Raw genomic sequence first — 23,397 nt, forward strand, 5'->3', positions numbered from 1 at the left:
TCAGGCTTAGTCCCAGAGCTGCCTCCAGCTACAGGCAAAGGAAAATATTCTTTTTCTCCCTTTATATCATTTCCTACTGAAAGAAGACTTTGGATGATGTGCCTTGGGGCTCTGATGGGCAATATATTAAGGAAACTCTCTCCCCACCAACCTTACATCATTTGAGCACACCACATCCACTGCATGATCTGTTTGATTCTATAATAAAAGCTGAAATGCTAAGGGATACTGCCCCAGGAGTATTTTCAGGGAATGGGATTGAGTGAGGCTTTAAGACTCTTGATAGTTACAATTACTTTGACCATACAGTGAAACAATTACTTTGACCATACAGTGAAATAATCAACAGAAACCTCATGCAATGAGTCATGCAGCAAATTTTTATTGAGTGGTTAGTATATTCTAGGCCCTACACAATGTGCTGGAAATATAGCAAGTTACTGTTTTCCTGGTATTTATGATTTGGCGTGGGAAGATAGAGGTCTGGACATTTTCTCTTTGGTATTTTAGAACCAACTACTATACTCTTCAGTCCTCATCTTGGCCTTAGGAGGCTGACCTGAATGTAGGCCTAGATCAGGGGGTTAGAAGCTACCACCCATGGGCCACATCTGGCTCAGTGCCTGATTTAATATGATCACAAGCTCGAATAAGCTTTGTAGTTTTAAAAGGATTTTTAAAAAATCAAAAGGATATTTCATGACATCTGAAAATTAAATGAAACTCAAATTTGGGTTTATAAACTGAAATTTTAGTAGTCTTACTGGCACTGAGCTACACATATTTGATAACCAGGTTTTATGGTTGCTTTCTGCCCCAAAACAGAACTAAGTTACTGAGAAAAAGACCCCCTGCTCATCAGGCCTGAAATATTTACTATCTGATACTTGATAGAAAAAATTGCTGAGGTCAGACTTTCATCAACAAATTCCTGGCCCTCTGTTTTCTTGGGTTTGACAACTTTGAAGCTATTGCTGGAGCCCAGAGGCAAGGGAGGATGAAATTTGGCCCATTTATTCTCTAGCTTCTTTGGGGTCTCTTATGATTGAGTGAATCAGGATTTGAAGATCACAGGTCCTGCCAGGTGGTCTTTGCAATACAAAACCCCTTTCTTTTATGCCAGTGTCTGCTCCTTCCCTTTCCCCTCCAGGCCCAGGGTGACAGTGGCCTCATAGCTCCTAGGCCCTGGGCACTGCTCCATACCTATAGGTTCTCCACACTCGCCCTCATTTTTGTAAATAGCCTCCTCGTAAAGTGATTTTCAAATCTCCTGATTTTTTTTTTTTTAATAATCTATTTCTTGCTTGGAACCTAACAGATAAAATAATAATGAAGAAATTAACAAATCAAAAAATCAAGATAATTTTAGTTGTTGAAAATGAAATATTAAGTAGAATACAAAACCGGGTAATGTGAGGGCCTGGGGATATAACTCATGCTATAGCATGTGCTTGACATGTACAAATCCTTGAATTCCGACCCAGCACCACCCAAACCAAAAACAAACCCCAAAGAAAACAAAAAAGAAAATGGGGGAAATAGAACAGACTGAATAGTCAGAAAAGTGTCTCTAGGGGGTGAAGGTTGAAGGGTGGGAAAAGGGTGTAGCTTAGTGAGAGGGTACATGCTGAGTGTGCATGCGGCCCTGGCTTCAATCTCCAGTACTGACCCTACCATCCCCACCCCACCACCCGAAAAGAGGAAAAGATCTTGGGCAATGGCATTTGAGAGCAAAGCAGCTGGTAATAAGTTATTAAGTGCGGTTGACTTACAGGAAGGGGCCAGTAGGCTAGGGGAGAGTGAGTAATATAGGATGAGGGAGATAAGCAGGAACCAGTTCATACTTGGCCTTGTGCATTTTCAAAGACTTTTGCTCCTATTCCCTGGACATCACCAATCTTTTGTGATTTTTGACTCCCCTGGAGGTGTCTCTCATGGGGAAAAAATGGGATGCTGTTGGTGATTCAAGTAGTTCTATGTAACCAGCCACGTTCATTTGCAGGCCATACCTTGTAAAGGCTGCCATTCTTGCTCTTTGCCTCTACCTCATCTGCCCTGTCCGTCTAGGCTGTTGTAGAAATGGATCCTTGCTGGTGTCTTGCAGTGAGTCCCAACAACCTGGGAGAGGGAGATGACCTTTTAGCTGGGATTGCATCTCAGGGTGGTCAGAATATTTTGTCACATTCCTTCCTGTTCCTCTTCAATGCAATGTCGGGCATCCCCACGTGAGAGATTTTCCCCTTTTTTCAGTGGTCAGCCTCCTGCTGCAGGAATGAGGAGTAAAATCCCAGGAATGAGCCTCCTTAACATCTTGGGCAATTTCACAAGATTAGTTGACTGAAGATTCTTTTCTTTCAACTTCTGTTTCACTCAATTTTGCCCATTTCCTGTGGTATTTGTGGCATGTTCTTTTAGTCGGGGCTACACATAATTTAGGACAGACTGGTAAACACAAGTAAAATTCATTTTAGCAAATATTATCAGATGCCTCATAGGTAGCTGGCCCAGTGGTAGTGAGTAGAAAGTCTTTGCCCTCAAGGAGCATGTGATGCCACTGGGTAGTTGGGTGCCTTAGCTGGTAATTATAATTCAGTATAGTAAGGATATCAGAAAGATGATGGTCATTATAGAAGTAGTCAAGAGTTTTGTTTGATAGCCCAGATTCAGAAGGCACCCTGGCATAGTGGTACTGTCCACTGGCCGAGCCAATTGTCCCTGGGACTTTTCTTCCCTATGAACGGGTACATTGTACTGACTCTCCTTGTACCAACTCTAGAGAACATACCTTTATCTAATTTGCATACAGGCATGTATAGTCTTGTAATGACCATGATAGTAAATTCAAGATTCCATTGCTATGTACTACAATTGCCAAACCAGAAAGGGAATGTGTAAATAATGCCCCGTTAGAGCCTATTGCCCAGAATGTAGCTGTCACAGTATGAAAACCTGTTTTCTTTCTCTGATCTATATGCTTGATCATGGTTTCTATTATTTTCAGGTGGTTTCATAATCATATGGATAATGCATTATCGTCATTCCTCTCTACCAGAATGTTGATGCTAAAAGCACTTTGTGTTAATGACGGATTTTTAGCACCATCTACATGTTGGTTAGCTGGAAGGAATTTAAAACTGAAAACCCCACATAATCCCTAATTGCCCTCTTAGCCAAGATTTTTTTTTTTGTTAATTCATGCTCCCATTGAATCTGTTGCAGGAACTGCCAGTGATTAGAAAAATGGATAGTTTTTTTTTTTTTTTTCTTGAGCATATTCTGTTTGACTCTGCTAATGACTAATGAAGGGGCTGGAGAGAGGGACTAGCAAGTCTGTCAAGTCCTCATTGAGCTCCTGCTGGGATGTGAAGAGAACAAAGATAGAAGGGAACTGGGTTTGTCCTACCTGGAGTCTTGAGTTTAGCCCACAGGCCAGCAGCTCCATGCAACTAATCTTGCTTGTCTCTTGGCCTGTAAGAGGAATTGAAATGCAGCCTTTGATTTTTGCCAAAAAAAAAAAAAAAAAAAAAAAAAAAAAAGGATGGTAGTGTTCAAGCAAGTAACTTTAATGAAAAGAGAAGGCTGTTGGGATAAGAGGCTGTAGTAGGGGTGAGGATGGTCAGGTGAACACCTTCTGAAAGGAACAGCATCCAAACTCGCCCCCAAAGTGTTTTCATGTGCTCCAGTATCTTCAAAGGAAACTGGAAAAATCTAGTTTGAAACTTAATGAGTTTTTAAATGTTGGCTTGAATTCTTTAAAACAATATGGTACAATAAAGCACATACAAGAGCAGACCACTTCTAGTCCCCAGAGAAGGAGCCGGCTCAGTGTGTCAGGATTCTCTGGGAAGTAGAACCAATACGAAATGTGTACACTGATGCCCCCTTATGCATTCTAAGACACCCATAGATGTCCTAAGTTGCAGATAGTACCAAAATCTAAATATGCTATGTTTTGTCTTATGCATACTTACCTATGATAAAGTTTAACTTAAAGATTAGGCACAAAAATAGATTAAGGATTAATAAAATGGGAACAATACACTAATAAAAGTTCCATAAATATGGTCTATTTCTCTAAGTATCTTATGCTGTACTCTTGTGATGGTGAACCGGTAGTTAAAGGAAACTCTCTTTAGCTTCTCTTTGGCACAAACTGCCAGTATTATTATTCTTATTCTTATTATTTCATCACAATATTCAGGATGGCACCAATGTAAAAATTAAAAATTCCAAAAATAAACAATTCATGAAGTTTTTGGATCTCAGTTAACTGTGGGTAACTGAAACTGTGGAAAGAGAAACTGCACATAAGGGGGAATTCTCTGTCCACATATTTATGTAAAATCTATGTGCAAATTGCATACTTATAAAGATGAAAATGTTTCTACTTACATATAAACAGATTTTAAGGAATTGGTATGTGATTGTAGAGATGGCAAATCTGAAACCTGTATACAAAGCAGGACAACAGGCTGGAAACTAAGGCAGGAGTTGGTGTTGGAATGTGGAAGCAGAATTTCTTTTTGGGGAAGCCTGAGTTCTTGCTTACAAGGTCTTCAATGGATTAGTTGAGGCCTACCTGCATTGTTGAATGTAATCGGCTAATTGTAGATGTTAACTATGTAGACAAAATACTTACAGAGCAATACTTAGATCAGTATTTGATTAAATATTTGGGTAGTATAATCTAGCCAAGTTGACACATAGAGTAGCCATCATACCTATTGTTGGGGAAGATGGGACAGTACTTCGAGAACTCTATCATCCCATCTTCAACAAATACTGATCTAAGTATTGCTTAGCACAGGTCATCACGCACTCTATAAAAATCGTGTTGAATGTAATAAATTCTAACCTCAGCCAGAGGAAGAAATGTCTTGCAGTGAATAAAATTTAAAGTAGCTTCAAGACTGTGTTGGGTAGGAATTTCCAGAGAAACAGAACCAATAGGAGCTTTATGGAGAGAGTTAAAAGGAGAATTATCATATGGAATTGGCTCACACACTTGTAGAGGTTACGCTTGCTCTCTGCAGTCTGAAAGTTGGAGACCCAGGAAAGTCCTCGCCATAGTTTGAAAGCCAGACTCTGCTCGATGTAGCTTCCAGCCTGACCTTGAAAACCTTGGGGGACCAGAGGCTCCAGGGGTATAAGATGATCAATGTCTGATCTCATGGCGTTGGGCAGAAGGAGCACCAATCCAGTCTTCCTTCACCTGTCTTACACAGGTGCTCAGTGGAGTGGATGGTGCCCATTTGGGGTGGGAAGGGCAGTTGACTTTACTGAATCCATCAACTCAGATGCTGACTTCTTCTGGAAACATTCTCACAGCCACACCCAGAAATAATCAGCTATCTGGACATCTCATGGCCTGGTCAAGTTAACACAGAATTAAGCCTCAGAAAGTCCTACCACTTGCACAGGTTTCTTCCAAAGTGCCTAGTTCTGTGTAACATTGAGTTCTTTTTTTTTTTTTTTTTTTTAACCTTTATAGGCTTCAGAGCCCTCAAACCCCATATCTGCCTCAGTCAACTCTGCAACTGTTCCTTTATACCCTCCAGCCAGTTCTTCCCTGTTTCTGAGCCCGTGTCTCCATTTGTCAATTGGAGAAGATAAATTTCAACCATCTTCAGGGGTTCCTCAAAGACATAAAAATCAAAATGCTTTTTCTTGGTTTATTTCTCAAAATGCTATATTAGGATTTTATTAGCTGAAAAGGTAGGGCCAGCTTCTTGTACTACTTAAAGTGAAAATATATATAATTCCTACCCTCCAGGGACCTAATGTGCTTCATATGGGAAGTGTAGGTGTCACTCAGCATGGTGAATGGCACCTGGGGTCCCTTATTGGGTATTGCCTGGGGCTTGGCATTGTACTGAGGGACTCGCACACAATAATTCAACCTTCTCACAGTGGCAGTGAGGCAGATGTCCTCAATACTTTTCAAATGGGGAAGGTAAAGTGCACAGAGGCTAAACTTGCCCAAGGTCAAATAGAACAGCAATGGTGAGGTTTAAACCCTGTGATGTATTTGCTTGAGGTCTGGATGGAAGGAAGCAAATGAGAGTAGCTGCTTTGGAGTGGTGAGAAGGGCATTTGTTGTTGGTAACCACTTAACCAGGTAAACCCAGGTCCTGAGCACCTGACTAAAAAATGAAATCCTCTGTTGCTCTGAGAAAGCCACCTCGGGTCTATTTCAAATGGTGACATAGGCTGTACACTGCCCATGTCTCCTGATCCTTGGCAAGTAGAAGCTAAACTCTAACCTGTATTTCCTCTCGTTAGTAGAGGCTCCTGAAGAACTGCTTTGACCCACAGGGATGTCTTTTCTTTAGCACACAAGTCATTTGTATAGAGCTGGATATCCTGGCCAGCCTTGAATCTCTTCCCTTTCTTTCCATAAGGCCCTCATAGTTTAAAAGCTCCCCCTATTCCATTCTGAACACTTGATACTTGCCCTTCTTGTGGTCCATCTTTGTTTTAAAAACAAACGTCTCTTGAGCTCCTGGTTCGCTGTGCTGTGATCTCCAGTCCATGCCAGTCCTACTTGATGTATTTATTCATTTATTGCTTCATCAAGACATTTATTAAGTAACTACTACAGGCCCTGCTCCATTTTGGCTGTTGGAATTAGAATGCGGTAAACTTGCGAGAATGAGAATTTCTGCAATCAAATTCAAATTTGAGGGAAAAGGATTATGTAAATTAGTCACAATAACAAACTGTGTTCACTGTGTCCTTGGTATGTTCTAAGTGTTATGCTTGCGTTCACTAGTTTGAACCTTGCAGTAATCTCATGAGAGTTGTTATGACTAGTATCCTCATTTTATATTAGCCATTGCTATTGATGTAGGACAAAGTGGTTGTAGGGTAGCAGTTTTAAAGTGACTAATTACAGGAGATGTGGAACCCTGCCTACAGTGGGATAACTTGCCAAGCTGCTCACATAGTAAATGGTGAAGTGAACAGGTAGTTGGAGTCCAGAGCCCATATACCTTAGCCCACATGCAATAAGCTGCCAGATAATTTGAGTATTGGCCTTCAGAGGAGGAAGTGGTGCTCACTTTACCTGGAAGAATTGGGGGAAGGTTTTCCTAAGGTGGCCTCTGGAGTCTTATTTAAGATTCCTTGACTTTGTGCTGTATGGACACCATTATCTTGCAGGCTTGTCAAGGGCGAACCTCATGATTGAGTCATGACCTTTATCCTAGCATCTGGTCCCGAGCTTGGAACTTGGGAAGAACATTGTACGAAATGTTTGAGTCATTCCTGCTTTTATTTTCCGTGTGTCTCAATTGTCTGAGGGGGGAAAAATTAGAAAAAGAAGAGTGCAGGGTTTAGGAAGAAGGAAGGAAGACAAACAGCTAAGATGAAGATATTGGAAAGTCCCTCTAAATAAATACTATTAGGATAAACTAAAAGTTTTCTGGATAGATGAGGACTGGCTCTTTAGATTATGAAGAGTGAGTGAATTTGATTTGTAATTGAGCAAAATGTTTATGAGGGAGCTTCTTTCTAATATTTGTCTATTCTAGCCCAGCTTTGTGACATCAGCGTCTCCTGAAGGCCTGATTCCTTCATGAGGCAGGGGTTCTTATAGAAGGCAATCTCTGAAGGGCTTGTTATCTAAAGTGTATTACTCTACCTTAGGAATGAGGGAATACAGTGGTTTTCAAAAAGAGAGATTGGCAGCAATTAAAGCAGAGAATCCAGATTGAATCCCATTGCCATAGAAGGACTTTAAGTAATCTTGGCAGAAGTCCCTTTGTTCACACTTAATGATGTTTTTCTCCAAGGAGGACATTCTTAATGCATATACTGTTGACTCCATTAATCTTGTGTGTGTATGTGTGTGTGTACGTACTCATTATAACCAACTAAATATGCTAATTATAGAGAGATTTTTGTTGGCAACAGCATTTTATGCTTTTGCCTTCTGGCTTGTGTTCACTCCCCACCCCCCCACCCCCAACAAACATGGGAACACAAAGGAATGAGTGAAACTTTCTGTAAAATTTATGAGATGGTTTTTATTTTTGTGATAAAAGATTCACTCTTCAACACACCCTCTGGTAAATTTTAAATTTTACTCAAATTAGGTTAAATCACAGCAGACAACTAAAAAAGCATATTGTTATTCTCTTTAAATTCAGTGTCTGAGATTTATAAAGTCCCCTTAACTGTAACATCCAGATCTTGGAATATCTCACTTAAGTGGTCAAAATGTCATTAGGTAAGTGCTTCTCAAATAGCGGGGTGCATCCCCCACCCCAGGATTCATTGTCACAACTGCAGAAAGGGAAACTCCTAATGATTTCTGATAGGAGGGGTCAGGGATGCTGCTGTGTGTCCTACAATGTACAAGGTGGCCCAACAACAAAGCTCAGTTGTCAGTGCCAAGGTTGAGAAGCCTTGCATATCATCATCATGTGGATGAAATCTCTGATTAAAGATGTATGCATCAGAGCTTTAACATTTAATGGATGGAAGAATATATGGAAAAATATCTAGCTGCGGCATTTGGTGGCCCTTACGGGGAATATACACCCCTTCCCAATTCCCTCTTTTTGCTTTAAAAAGTACATTTTAATAGTTTGATGAGCAGTCTGGCTGGGCACAATTCACGAGCCACTTAACAAGCAGAAACGAACTTTATTTTTAGAACACACGCTGCACCACACGAGCTCTTCAGGAATTCCCTCAGAGCCCAACTGCCACCACCGGCTTCCCACAAGCCTCTCAACACCCCTGCCCCCACTCCTCCTGCTCTTGAGGCCAATTGGCTGGGTCGCATGGGCGGAGCCAAAAGAGTCCCCCAATGAGCAGCTCCGTGGTCTGAAAGGGTGGGGAAACAGCCCAGTGAGCATCACTGCAGAGGAGCCAATCAGCTGGCAGCTGGAAGTTTGCTGGGCCTCTTTGGCTGTGGCTCTGAACAGTGGCTGTGTCCCTGTAGTATGCTGTTTTTAAGTCCTTTGGATATAGTCCGAGGAGAGGGATAGCTGGGTCAAATGGTGGTTCCATTCCCAGATTTTCAAGGAATCTCCATACTGCTTTCCATATTGGCTGTACCAATTTGCAGTCTCACCAGCAATGTATGGCATTTTTTAATCTAAAGAGTTTGAACTCTATTTTTAGGACTGTGGGCTATGAACCAGTGATAATGTAGGACCAAGGATTTTGCAACTTCTTATATTTTTTCTTGAGTTAATAAATTTCAATCTCTGATGTTGAACATTTTTTCATATATTTGTTGATCAATTGTATTTCTTCGAAGTGTCTGTTCAATTCCTTAGCCCATTTATTAATTGTGTTGTTTGTTTTTTTGATGGTATGTTTTTTGAGTACTTTATATATCCTGGAGACTGATGCTCTACCTGAGGTGTGTGTGATACAGATTTTTTTTTTCCCATTCTGTAGGCTCTCTCTTCATGTTATTGATTGTTCCTTTGTATGAAGAGACGTTTTAGTGTGATTCTATCCCATTCCATCCCATTGATTTTTGATTTTACTTCTTGCACTTTAGGAGTCTTGTTAAGGAAGTCAGACCCTAAGCTGACATGGTGAACATTTGGGCCTACTTTTTCTTCTATTGGGTGTAGGGTCTCTGTTCTAGTGCCTAAGTGTTTGATCTACTTTGCATTGCTTTTTGTGTAGGGTGTGTGAGAGAGGTTTGATTTCATTTTGCTACATACGGATTTCCAGTTTTGCCAGCGCCATTTGTTGAAAAGGCTTTTTCTCCAGTGAATGTTTTTGGCATCCTTGTCTAGTATGAGATAATTACATTCATGTGGGTTTTTCTCTGTCTCTTCTATTCTCTATCATTGGTCTATATGTCTATTTTGGTGCCAATACTATGCCATTTTGTTACTATAGCTTTGTAGTGTACTTTAAGGTCTGGGATTATGATGCCTCCTGCTTTACTCTTTTTCCTAAGGATTGCTTTGGATATTCTGGGTCTCTTATTTTTCCAAATGAATTTCATGATTGCTTTTTCTACTTCTTAAAGAATGGTTTTGGGATTTTAGTTTGAATTTCATTGAATTTGTATAGCACTTTTGTAGTATGACCATTTTGACAATATTTTGCCTATCCAAGAACAAGGGAGATATTTCATCTTTTGAGGTTTTCTTCAATTTTTTTCTTTGGTGTTCTGTAATTTTGATTGTAGAGGTCTTTCCTCTCTTTGGTTAAATTGATTATCAAGTATTTTTATTTTATTAAGAGAGAATCTTTTTTTTTTGTTTTTTCTATATATGGACACAACAAAATGCCTTTATTTTTATGTGGTGCTGAGAATCAAAACTGGGTCCCACCCATTCTAGGTGAGCACTCTACCACTGAGCTACAATTCCAGCCCACTTTATTTTTTGAGTCTATTGTTAATGGGGTAGTTTTCCTAATTTCTCTTTCAATGGGTTCATCACTGATATATATGAATAAGTTTGATTTATGGGTGTTTATCTTATATCCTGCTATGTTGCTGAATTCATTTTTTAGTTCTGAAAGTTTTCTGGTGGAATTTTTTGGATCTTCTAGATATAGAATCATGTCATCAGCAAATAGTGATAGTTTGAGTTGTTTCTTTTCCTATTTGTATCCCTTTAAATTCTTCCTTCTAATTGCTCTGGCTAGAGTTTCAAGGCTCATATTGAATAGAAGTGGTGAACCGAGGGCATCTTTGTCTTGTTCAGTTCTTAGGGGGGAATGCTTTCAATTTTTCTCCAGTTAGAGTGATGTTGACCTTGAATTTAGCATAGATAGCTTTTATAATGTAGAGGTATGTTCCTACTCTCCCTAGTTTTTCTGTGTTTTGAACATGGAGGGGTGCTGTATTTTTGCCAAATGATTTCTTTGCATCTGTTGATGATCATGATCCTTGACTTTGTCTGTTGATGTGATGAATTATGTTTTTTGATTTATGTATATTGAACCAACCTTGCATCCCTGGGATGAACCCCACTTGATCATAGTGCACTATCTTTTTGAAGTTCTGTATGCGATTTGCCAGAATTTTATTGAAATTTGTGTTGATATTCATCAGGGATATTGGTCTGAAGTTTTCTTTCCTTGACATGTCTTAGTTTGGTTTCTGTATGAGAGTAATACTAGCTCATAGAATGAGTTTGGAAGGGTTTCCTCCTTTTCTATTTCATGGAATAATGTGCAAAGTATTAGTGTTAATTCTTCTTTAAAAGTCTTGTAGAATTTAGCTGACAATCTGTTTGGTCCTTTTTAGTTTGATTCCATCCCCTTCCATCCCATTGATTCTTGATTTTACTTCTTGCACTTGTCTCTTGCTTTACTTAGCTGGTAGCCTTCTTCTGTTTCATTGCTTGATGGCATATTCTGTTTCATTGCTTGAGATTGATCTGTTCAAATTGTGCATGTCCTCCTGGTTCAGTTTGGGTAGGTCATATGTCTCTAGAAATTTGTTGATGTCTTCAAGATTTTCTGTTTTACTGAAGTATAAATTTTCAAAATAGTTTCTGATTATCATCTGTATTTCAGTAGTGTCCATGGTGGTATTTCCCTTTTCATCACAAATTTTAGTAATTTGAGTTTTCTCTCTTTCTTCATTAGCTTTGCTAAGGGTTTATCAATTTATTTACATTTTCAAAGAACCAACTTTGTGTTTTGTCATTTTTTTGTATTTTGTTTCAATTTCATTGATTTCAGCTCTGATTTTAAATATTTCCTGTCTTCTACTGATTTTGGTGTTGATTTGTTCTTTCTCTAGGGCTATGAGACATAATGTTAGGTCTTTGTTGAATTTCTGTTCTTTTAATGAATGAGCTCAATGCAATGAACTTTCCTCTTAGCACTGCCTTCCTGATGTCCCAGAAATTTTGATGTTGTATGACAATTCTCATTTACCTCAAGTATTTTTTTATTTCATCCCTGTTTTCTTCTGTTATCCATTTGTCATTCAATAGTGTATTATTTAGTCTCTGGGTGTTAGAATAGCTTCTTTTTTATTCTATCATTGATTTCTAATTTCATTTCATTATAATCTGATGGGATGCAGTATAGTATCTCAATCTTTTTTGTATTAAGAGTTGTTTTATGGCATAAGATATGGTCTATTTTAGTGAAGGATCTGTGTACTACTGAGAAGAAAGTGTATTTGGTTATTGATGGCTAAAATAGTCTATATATCAAGTCTAAATTATTGTTTTATTTAGTTCTATAGTTTCTTTTAGTTTTTGTTTGGAAGATCTATGAGTAGCGAGAGGAGTGTTTTAAAATCACCCAGTTTTATTATGTTATGGTCTATTTGATTCTTGAAGTTGAGAAGGGTTTGTTTGTACATAGATCCTCCATTGTTTGAGGTATAAATATTTTCAATTGTTATGTCTTGTTGATGTATAACTCCTTTAAGCAGTATGAAGTGTCCTACCTTGTCCCTCCTAGTTAATTTTGATTTGAAGTCCACCATATCTGATATGAGGATAGAAACCCCTGCTTATTTATGCAATCTGTGTGAGTTACGTTTTTTTTCCCATCCTTTCACCTTCAGTCTGTAGATTCTTTGTGAGGTGAGTCTCTTAGAGATAGCATATTGTTGTGTCTTGTTTTTTAATCCAGTTTATGAGTCTGTGTTTGGAGTTTAGACCATTAATGTTTAAGGTTATTATTGAGATATGATTTGTGTTTCCTGCCATTTGGGTTTATTTCTAGTTTTTAATTTGAATTAGTTTATCCTTTGATTGACTATTCCTTTAGTGTAGTTTCTCTTTGCTGGTTTTCACTTTTTTTCCCCATTTCATCTTCATGGACTATTTTGTTGAATATTCTGAAGCACAGGCTTTCTGGTTGCAAATTCATTTAATTTTTGTTTATCATGGAAGTTTTCATCAAATCTGAAAGTTAATTTTGCTGGATATAGGATTCTTGGTTGACATCCATTTTCTTTCAGAGCTTGGTATGTTATTCCAGAACTGCCTAGATTTGAGAGTGTGGGCTGAGAAATCAGCTGAGATCCGTGTTGGTTTTCCCCATATGTAATCTGATATTTTTCTCATGCAGCCTTTAAAATTCTGTCCTTATTCTGCATGTTAGGAATTTTCATTATAATGTGCCTTGATATGAGCCTGTTGTAAATTTTGCACATTTGGGGTCCTGTAAGCCTCTTGTATTTGATTTTTCCTTTTCATTCTTTAGATTTGGGAATTTTTTTGATATTATTTCATTGAAAAGATTGTGCATTCCTTTTGTTTGTATCTCCTTGCCTTCATCTATCCCAGTAAATCTTAAATTTGGTCTTTGCGTGTTATCCCATAATTTTTGGAACTTCTGTTCATGGTTTCCTAACTACTTCTGGTCATGGTTTCTCTCTCCATGTTCAACTCTATTTTCAAGATTATATATTTTGTCTTTGTTGCCTGAGGTTCTGTCTTCCAAGTGGTATAGTCTGTTGATAATTTTTTTATTGAATTTCTAATTTGGTCTATTATTTCCTTCATTTTAAAGATTTTTTTTAAAAAGAATCTCTACTAAAGTGATCTTTTGCTATTGGTATTTTTTCTCTTACATCGTCCTTTACTTTGCATATTTAACTATGTACATTTTAAACTCCTGATATGTCTTCCACTATGGTGTCAGTGGATTCTGTTATTGAAGTGTCTTGGTTTGCTTAGGGTGATTTGTTCTCTTGCTTTTTCACATTGTTTGTGTGTCTACCCATTTAACAGTGTGGATCTGAGGCAGTAGAGTTTTTATTCTGTGGACTTATCATGCCCCTGAAGGTTTCTAGTATCTCAATATTTCTGGCTTTTAGGGTGCCTGATGTTCTCCTTATGGATCTTCTAGCACTTGAATGGAAGAGCAACCTGGGACTCCTGAGAACAGGACAGGGGGACAGGAGATGGATCCCAAGTATATAATCACAGACTACTGACACTGGTATGGTACAGTTTAGTTTGGGCTTCCTTGTTTCTGAATTGTGTACTGGGAATCATGGATTTGTTGCATATGTTACTATTCAGAACTGTTCTCATATTGTTTCTGGCAGTAGTTCTCCAAGACCGTATCTATATAAACTAGTACACAAGGCTACCATCATGGCTGTTCACCTTGCAAACCTCTAATGAGCTTTGTCTCTTATAGACTTTGTCCATGCCAAGCATGATTCAGAGACATGGAGTGGAAGCCAGTCAGTATCATGTGCTCTACAAGGTCTGGCAGGTCATCCTTCACAGTGTATATTGGGAGTTGAGTTAAACTGGAATGAAGAACCCATCCTCTTCACAGGCATCTGACAGGGTCCATTTGCTGGTAACATGGGCTAGCTACTAATTATTCCCATCCTGAGTTACCCAGGATTTCCAAGAATACGGTCATCAACACTGCTTTTTGGTCCCCATCTATCCTTCTGTTGGTATCACTTATAGGAATCCTTATTATTGACAATATTATTATTGTCAATTTCACCAATCCCTATCCTGCTGAAAAGGGACACCCTGGCTTGGCAAGGACAAGGTCTATAAGGCAAGGAGACACAAACAAAAGGAATGCACAGACTTTTCAAAGAAACTATTTTTTTCCAGTATTCACAGGGATACATGTGTGTTTTAGATAAATATGGAAATATCAAAATTATTATTTATCCTCTTACTACTAAGTTTTAGACATTGTTTTATGTGTATATGAATGAACATTTTTAATCATAAAGAGCATAGTGTTATTTAGCTTATTTCATTTGAAGTACGGCAATTGTTTACCTGTATCCTTATATAGCTTGGGTAATATTTTAAATGATGCTTAGACCATAACATGCAGCTATGCATATATACATAATACATATTTTTTGAGTCGATTTGGCTCAATTTACATTTGTGCTGCTGTTTTCACTGTGACAGTTATCCATCATATTTGTGAACAACTCTATTTATCTGTGAGGATAAAATCCTGTCATGGAGTTGTTTAGTAAGTAGCTCTGAACATTTTTAAGACTTTCAATGTTTCAAAACAACCTCCAAGAGATGTTTACCACGTCATTAATTTTCTAATACTGAATGTGCTAAAACTTTCATGCTTCACCCTTTTAAAAAAATTAAAAACCTTTTCTGTCAGTGTTGATTTTTTTTTTTTTTTACCTTTCTCACTTTTAAGGATATTATAGAGGTATCCACTATTCCAATTTTTTTCATTATTACACATTTTTTTATTATTTTTATTTTTTGTTTTAGTTACACATGACAGTATGATGACCTTGACATACCGTATATTTGAATCAGATGGGATATAATTTCTCATTTTTCTGAGTGTACAGGCTTCAGAATCACATTGGTCATGCAGTCACATATATACACACAGTAATAATAATGTCTGTTTCATTCTACTATCCTTTCTATCCCCCCAACCCCACCCCTCCCCTCCCATCACTTCTCTCTACCCAATCTAAGGTATCGCTATTCCTTTTTTTTTCTTTTTTTCTCACATCTTCATACATGTGTTTTGTATAACGATGAGGGTCTCCTTCCACCATTCATGCAATTCCCCTTCTCCCTCCCTTTCTTTCCCACCCCTCTTCCCTATGTAAAGGTAATGTTCTTCCCCTGCTCTTCCTCCCTACCCCATCACTATTCCAATTTTAAAATGACATTTGAATTGGGAATTGATGTTGGATTCCATCAAATGACCATCTGTCCATGTTATCAAATGATTCTTACTATTTCTCATGTTGAATAGATTAAATACTATGAATGAGTGTCCCAACATAGTCACCCTTCCTTTCTTGCCCTTTTTGTTTTCCTGTGTCCCCCTGCTTTGAGGCAAATGGCCTCTTGTTTGAGATGGAGATGTTCTGTTGCTCCTGGGCCATTTGAGCAGGCTGTGCATATTATCTTTGGCCAAGGTTTCTTGCAGTGCAGTTTCAGTAATAGAGCTTCGAGTTTGTACTTCACTGAGGGCCTACTTTGCTGTTGATCTAAGAAGGAATGACATGATTCCAAGTGGGTCCTTTCATTCTCCTGTGCCACTTTCTCACTGACCTTGAACTTGGGGGATGCTGTTGAAACATTTCAGCACTTCCTTTAATCCTGGCTACCCTGCACTGCCTCCTCATGAGTGGAAGTTAAGTCAATGTTTGATATCTTTTTTTCAGCTTAGATTAGATCATTTATGGAAAATACATCTTGAGGCTTATGGTGGAGCTTGAGAACCATGGCCTGATCACAGTGTTGATGATTTGTTACTCATCATTTTTGTATTTATTTATTTTCATCACTGCTTAGGAGACAGAGTCTATTAGAATAAATGTAGAATGTGGCACACACCAGTATATTGGGTAAACCTATTGAAGGAGGAAAACACAAATTCAGTGTATATGTGTTGGTTAACCAAAAAGTGCTTTATTAAAAATATTTCTGCTTTTAGTTTTGAGACTTAACAGATATGATGATAGTTTAAAATGGTAACATAGGTGAATAGAACCACGAGTATAAATTGTAATGTGGCATAATTCTAAGGATACTAGCATTATCTGATAGTTTAATTTTAGTCACTTCAATTACTTTGATCTTTATTGGAGGCTGGAAACAATTTTCTGAAAACTAAATTAAATATTCTACCATTCACTGTCTTAAAAATAGAGAAAGTATTTTTAAGACTCCACTTTTTGAGAGTTTCCTGTGCACTGTGCATTTTGCAATAGTGTGGTTTAGAACAAGTTCCATAGAAATTTGGTTCCACAACTAAAATATACCCAAAGCTTTTCAATACTCTTATATATCTCCATATACCTTTGAGAACAGATTTGTCAAATCTTGTGAATATATGTAACCAGCATCTAGGCACATGTATTCCCTTACAGTGGAAACAAGCAATTTACAATCTATGTGTTAAACACAGGAGGCCAAAGTTACCATGATTTAATGAAAACCAAATTTGAGTGTTTTCAAACAATCCAGAATATAAATATACAGGCCTGTGGAATGTTATCAAACAAAGCATTATCTGCTAAAAGTCTTTGTAGATGGGAAGGAAAACAGATAGCTTGATGTTGACAGTGAATGCCAGGTTTTAACTGTTAGCTTTACTAAAGCCATTTATTTGCAGCAGTTCTCAGTGGGGTTGATCACACATCTAATAATGCTTGTGAAATCTGTATGTGAGAGCTACTCTAAACATGAGAAAATTGTCCACAAAGCACTCATTTTAACTCATAAGCTTAAACTCTATAGTAATGGATTGATGGCTTCATTTAGAAATTTTTCAAAAAGAGGATATTTTGATTCAAATACAACCAGTGACTATTTCAAGATTTTTTTAAAGTAGTAATCTCATGTAATTGTATCATCCTCAGTGCGATAGTGTGGAAATTGAAGATTGAATATCTTCCTACTTTTTTGTATTCAATGAATATATTGCTGTAAAGTTCTATGTAAATCACATTTAGAAATCAATTGAATCATTTCAGATATATTAGAGGCTCTCTCTGTGTGAAAGAATCCATTTGGAAAAGCCTTCGTACACTGATGTGTCATTGCCGAGTTTATAGCATTTAAATATAGATTTTCTTAGACTTGCTTAAAGTGTGTGTTGTAGTTAATCATTCTGACATCCTAACTTGACTTAGCCTTGTGGTCACTGAAGAGTTTTGAAGAAAATAGGTTGTAAAAGTAATTGTGGAGTTAAAAACCAAGCCAGGAAATAGAATTCCTGCAAATATATTATTTTTATTTTTTTCAAGGTTACATCTAATTTAAAAAAAAAATGTATGGTTTTATAAGGTTCACAATAAATGGCAGCAGATCTTTCTGGTACTCTGATCAGCTCAATTCCTACTCCCTGGAGTTGATGACTTTCTCAGGTCTGTTTCTCCTGTGTTTTCTTTGTATTTCTAAGAAAAATGTGTATATACTGTTCTTTCTTCATATGTTTTTCAGTTTTAGATACTCTCTATTGACTTCTTTAAAAACTAGGCTCTTCACTTCAACTAAGATTCTACTGTCCCCACACAGGAGGTGTATCATAGGGTATAAAAATTGGTATTTGTTCTAATTATGTTGATGTCAAGTGTGATGGGATAGTAAATTGTTTCATCCTAATTTTTGTGACAAAAGACCAAATCCCAAAGGGAAGTTGAAGATCAGTGTATTAATCAACTTCTTCACTGCTGTGACTAAAAGACCTAACCAGGACAATTGGAGAAGAGGAAGAGTTTATTTGAGGGCTCATGCTTTCAGAGGTCTCAGTCCATAGACAGCTATCTCCATTCCCTGGGGCTTGAGGTGAGACAGAACATCATGGTGGATGAGTGTGGTGGAGGGAAGCAGCTCACATGATGATCAAGAATCTGAGACTGACCTCAGTTCACCAAATACCCTAAAGACATGTCTCCAGTGATCTGCCTCTTCCAGCTATACCTGACTGGCCTTCAGTTACCACTCAATTAACGCCATCAGGGGATAAATTCAAAGATTAGGTTAAGGCTCTATTCTCATAACCCAATCATGTCTTCCCTAAACCTTCTTGTATTCTCTCACACATGAACTTTTGGGGGACACCTTATATCCAAACCATAACAATCGGGATGCATAGCCAAGAACTAGCTGCTTTTTCAGTGGTGGGGAAGAAGCTTATTTTGCTGGAAGCATTGCTGAAGTAAATTAAAGAGCCTAATAAATGGAAAGCTATACCCAGAGTTTGAAGGTGCAAAAACTGCCTGAGCATTTCCCACGAACATATATGGGCCTGATGGCATAGGCTGGCCTGGAGCCAGTGTTACTCTGGCTCATGAAGATGACTTCGGGTTTTGTGGTCAGCGAGAGTGACCATATAGTACTCTGAAGTGGGAGAGGTGGTCTGGGAGATATATGCCCAATCCCTGAAGCACCTTTGGTGCTGGGGATTGAACCCAGGAGTTCTGTACCAGTGAGGTACATCCGCAGTCTTTAAAAAAAATTTTTTGTTTGTTTGAGACAAGTTCTCAATAAGTTTCTGGCCTCAAACTTAGAATCGTCCTGTCTCAGTCTCCTGAGTCACTGGAATTATAGGTGAGTGCTGGCTACATGTGGCCTTAATTTTTTGTTTGATTGTTTTTTGGTTCATTTTAGATATACATGACAGTAGAGTGTATTTTGACACATTATACGTACATGGAGTACAACTTATTCTAAATAGGATCCCATTCTTTTTTTTAGAAATACTTTTGGCCATTCTTCCTATACTCTGCTCTGTCCTCATCTTTCATAGGTATGTATTATCCCTGAATCCTGCGTTCTTCAGGGGTCTGCTGTACACATTATTCCCATTAGAAAGGGGGTTACCCACTGCTGGGCTTTTTTCATGGGCTTTCAGAGCTCCATGTTTTTTTTCTTCCTCTATCCTTTTATTTTTTTTTTTGCCTCAGAATCTCCATTGATAGGATTTGTGGGGTGTTGAGTCAGGGTGGTGGTAAACATGTGTTCCATCTTTAGCATCTTTAGCATTTCTCTAACATTAAGGCATACAATGGCTTAATGCCTGAGGAGAAGGCAAATAATGAACTCTTCTGAAGACATGGAAATATTTGAACATTTGTAGCTTCTTTCTGCTCCTGGTCTTGATTCAGTTGTTTCACACTTCTTGAAGTGGGAGGGGAAGGGTAACCATGTCCCTTCAGATAGTGTTCTCCAAGACAGCAGCCAGCCTGGAGTCATACCACACATGCGTACCTGCACACATTCAACTGGGGTAAGGGCTTACAAAATATATTCCTTTACCCTATGGGGCTCCATGTAATCCTTCAATGATTTTTTAAATAAAATACAAAGAAAAAGAATAGAAGAGTCAATTATTTTTCAAAATTGACCAGTCCATTATACATAATGGTGGGACTCATTAAGTCATATTTATACAATGCACATAAGATCATTTGGATCAATTTCATTCCCTACCACCTTCCCTCTCCCTCCTCTCTTCCCTCCCCAGGATCTGTTTACTGTACTCTACTGATCTTCTATTACTGCATTATGACTATATATTAAACAGGATTCATTGTAGCATATTTGTACATGGACATAACATAATTTGGTAGATTTCATTTCCCAGTATTTCCCCATTTCCTTTCCTTCTCCTTCTCAATCCTCTTTCTTTATTCCACTGGTCTTCTATTTTCAGGACACTCCCTCTCTTAAAATTCCTTTCTCTCTATACCTTCTGCATATGAGAGAAAATATTCGACCCTTAACTTTGAGACTATTATTTCATTTAGCATGATGTTTTCCAGCTTCATCCTTTCACCAGCAAAAGCCATAATTTTATTCTAGAAGAATCGATTCTTGACTGTTGTGCTTTCAAGCACTTGTGTCAAAAATTTAAGCATCAATTAAAAGATGATTCAAGGTTGACTTTATCTATACTCGGTTGGACTTTAAAGTCTGCTTTTAGATCCCAACTTGTGTGTCAGATAAGAGTCACTATGATCATTCTGTTCCACCCTGTGTAGAACCCAAATATTAAATTTATTCTTGTGGCCATGTGGCATAATGGAAAAAGTTGAGTCTTATGATTCATACAACCTTGGGTTCAAATTCTAGTTGTGCCACAGTAGACACATTATTTAACTATTCTTAACCTTTGGTTTTCTTGCCTCTAGAGTAGTTACAGTTACAGCTACTTAATAGGTTATTTTAAAAGTTAATATTAAGCAATATTTTAAGCACTATGAAAAATGCTATGTACACAGTAGATGTTTAAAAGATTAATTTCCTTCTTGGACCCACAGCTAGAATTCACTTATTATTTTTCATGAATCAGATACCTTATTACTTTCAGGATTTTGATGTAAGCCCAAGAATATTTACTCACATTTATTGAATGCTTGCTACTTTATTTTATTCTGTGTTTTCTGTTGACTTATTTATTCTCAATAAAATACATTAGTTACAATTTTCATTTCTATTTTATATATAAGTAAATTGAGGTGCAGAGAGGTTAAATAACTTGCTCAAGCTCACCTAACCTTTCACTGGTAAAGATGAGATTTGAACCTAAAATAATGATAGCATTTCCTAGCTTTGTTTAGGAGAAAAGATGAGCTTAACCTTCTCTTATAGTTTGACCTTCTGGAAAGTTTGTAATAGCTCTTCATGTGGAATGAAAAAAATCACAGAAAAGTTTTTCTATAAGGAAATAGTATGAAATACATATAGAATTCATTTTGTGTGTGTGGGAAGGTTACAGATTGAGGCGATCTCATTTAAAACCGGCGTGGTGGCACACACCTGTAATCCCAGCAGCTTGGGAGGCTGAGAGGGGAGGATAGCAAGTTCAAAGCCAGCCTCAGAAAAAGAGAGGTGCTAAGCAACTCGGTGAGACCCTGTCTCTAAATAAAATACAAAAAAAATGGCTGGGGATGTGGAACTGAGTGACCCTGAGTTCAATCCCTGGGACCAAAACAAACAAACAAAACAAAACCCTAGTTTAAAATTTCAGGTAAGATCTTGAATCTGGGTCTCAGCCTTAGAGCAGTTCCCTACACCTGAGAGAGTGGTTGAAAGGATGTGGCTTTTCAGGAGACAGTTTCATGGAGCTGGGATTCTGGAGAGTGAGGGCAGGTAAATCAGGGATAGTATTGGCAGAAAGTATGCCTAACTTTACATATTGGCTTAAATTAAAGGAACATTAATTTACAGTTGCAACAAAATATCTGGAACTAGGGTTGAAGAATTATTTTAGTGACTTTATTCAGTACCTTCCAGCATTCTATTTCTGTGTTTTCACTCCTCCTCTGTATAAATTTTTCATATTTCTGCTGGTCATCTCTTCTTTACAAAGTGGCCGCCAGAATCCAGATACTATGTGTGCACCAAAAGCAAGAAGAGGAAAGGAGCATAGTTAGCAGGGTTTCTTCTTCCCCCAGTCTTGCTTTTTTTTTTTTTTTTTTCATAAGCCCAAAGAAAGAGACATTCAACTTGCTCATTAGCCAGGGTGGAGCCATGTGCATTTGTCTGCCTGGGAAGGAGTCTGGGAAAACAAGCAACTAACTTACTGGCCTTTGTTGTGAGAAACAGGAGTTGAACAAAAGTTAGGAATGAATATCACCTTAGCCAGTCAGCTGTGTCAGCCATGATGGGTGGAGACCTGGGCAGAGTTGTCAGTTGCCATGGGAATGGAAAGCCCTAGATTAGGCGGACAGGTTCATAGATGTATACTACATGGTATGTAAATAGTCATGAACTCAGACCTAGAGGACTTTGAACCATCCTCATGAGAGGAGGCTTAGCCCCTTAAATTCTTTCTCTGCCTTTCAAAGACTACATGGATCTTTCTGCTACCAGGCTCTGCTGATTTGAGTTTTCCAGCAACTCTTCTGTTATTTTATCTCTTCTAGAGCTACCAGAACTTAATCTCACTTCATGTCCAACAGACAAGTTCATGGTGGTGTCTTGTTCCTTTTGTGGTTAAGAGTTCAGACCAATTCTTAATCACTCAGTTCATAATTTAGTTAATGGACTACCTGATAGCAATTGCATTTTGCTATTTTGTCCTGCAGTTTAGTTTTTTGACATCAAGGTGTCCTATTTCACCAGTAAGAATGTAGATTCCTTTTTATTAATTTTTTTTTTTAATATTTTTTAGTTGTTGGGCCTTTATTTTATTTATTTGTACGTGGTGCTGAGAATCGAACCGAGTACCTCAGGCATGCAGTGAGCCACAACCCCAGCTCCTTATTCATTTTTTTTTAATAGACAAAATTGTGTTATGTGCTGCATTTTTAAAATATGTGGAATGACTTAATTGAGCTAATACATGTGTTACTTCATGGACTTTTATTTTTGTGGTGAGAACACTTCAAATTTACTTTCTTGGTAATTTTTGTGAATACATTGCTTTTAGCCATAGTCACCGTGTTGTCTGATAGGTCTCTCCCTTTGATTTCTGTCTTTTAATTGAGCTTTTGTGTTCTTTGACACAAAAGCAACTTCCCAGTCCTCCAACCTGTTGCCTGTGGTAACTACTATTTTATTCTCTATTTTTTATGAGTTTACACAGTGTATATAAGAATGAGACCATGTGATATTTGTCTTTGTGTCTGATTTCACTTAGCACAATGTCCTCCAGGTTCATGTTGTCACAAAAGAGAGGATGTTCTTTTCTGAGGCAGAAGAATATTTCATTGTGTATATGTATACCACATTTTCCTTCTCCATTTATCTGCTGCTGCTGGACCCTTGGCCTAATTCCATATTTTTGCTCTTACGCATGTATTGCAGTGAACTTGGGAGTGTAGAGATCTCTTTGACATACTCATTTCATTTGATTTGTGCATAAGCCCAGTAGTAGAATAGTGGAAGTCATATGCTAGTTGTTTTTAATTTTTTGAGGACCTTCTGTACTCTGTCATAACAGCTGCACTAATTTCCATCCCTCAACGGCTTCCTTTTTCTCTACATCTTCACCAGGACTTGTTAC

The 23,397-nt window shown here is 37.9% G+C and overlaps 1 protein-coding gene across 5 annotated transcripts in view; it reads left to right on the plus strand.

The window, feature by feature from the left end:
* The window catches only part of Rbms3 (RNA binding motif single stranded interacting protein 3), a 1,321,467-nt gene that overhangs the window by 48,490 nt on the left and 1,249,580 nt on the right, over nt 1-23,397 (plus strand). The window lies entirely within an intron of this gene.

Source organism: Marmota monax, unplaced genomic scaffold (genome assembly GCF_021218885.2).
Source record: "Marmota monax isolate L192 unplaced genomic scaffold, Marmota_monax_Labrador192_F-V1.1 WCK01_AAM20220418_F8-fsc00021, whole genome shotgun sequence".
Lineage (NCBI taxonomy): Eukaryota > Metazoa > Chordata > Mammalia > Rodentia > Sciuridae > Marmota > Marmota monax.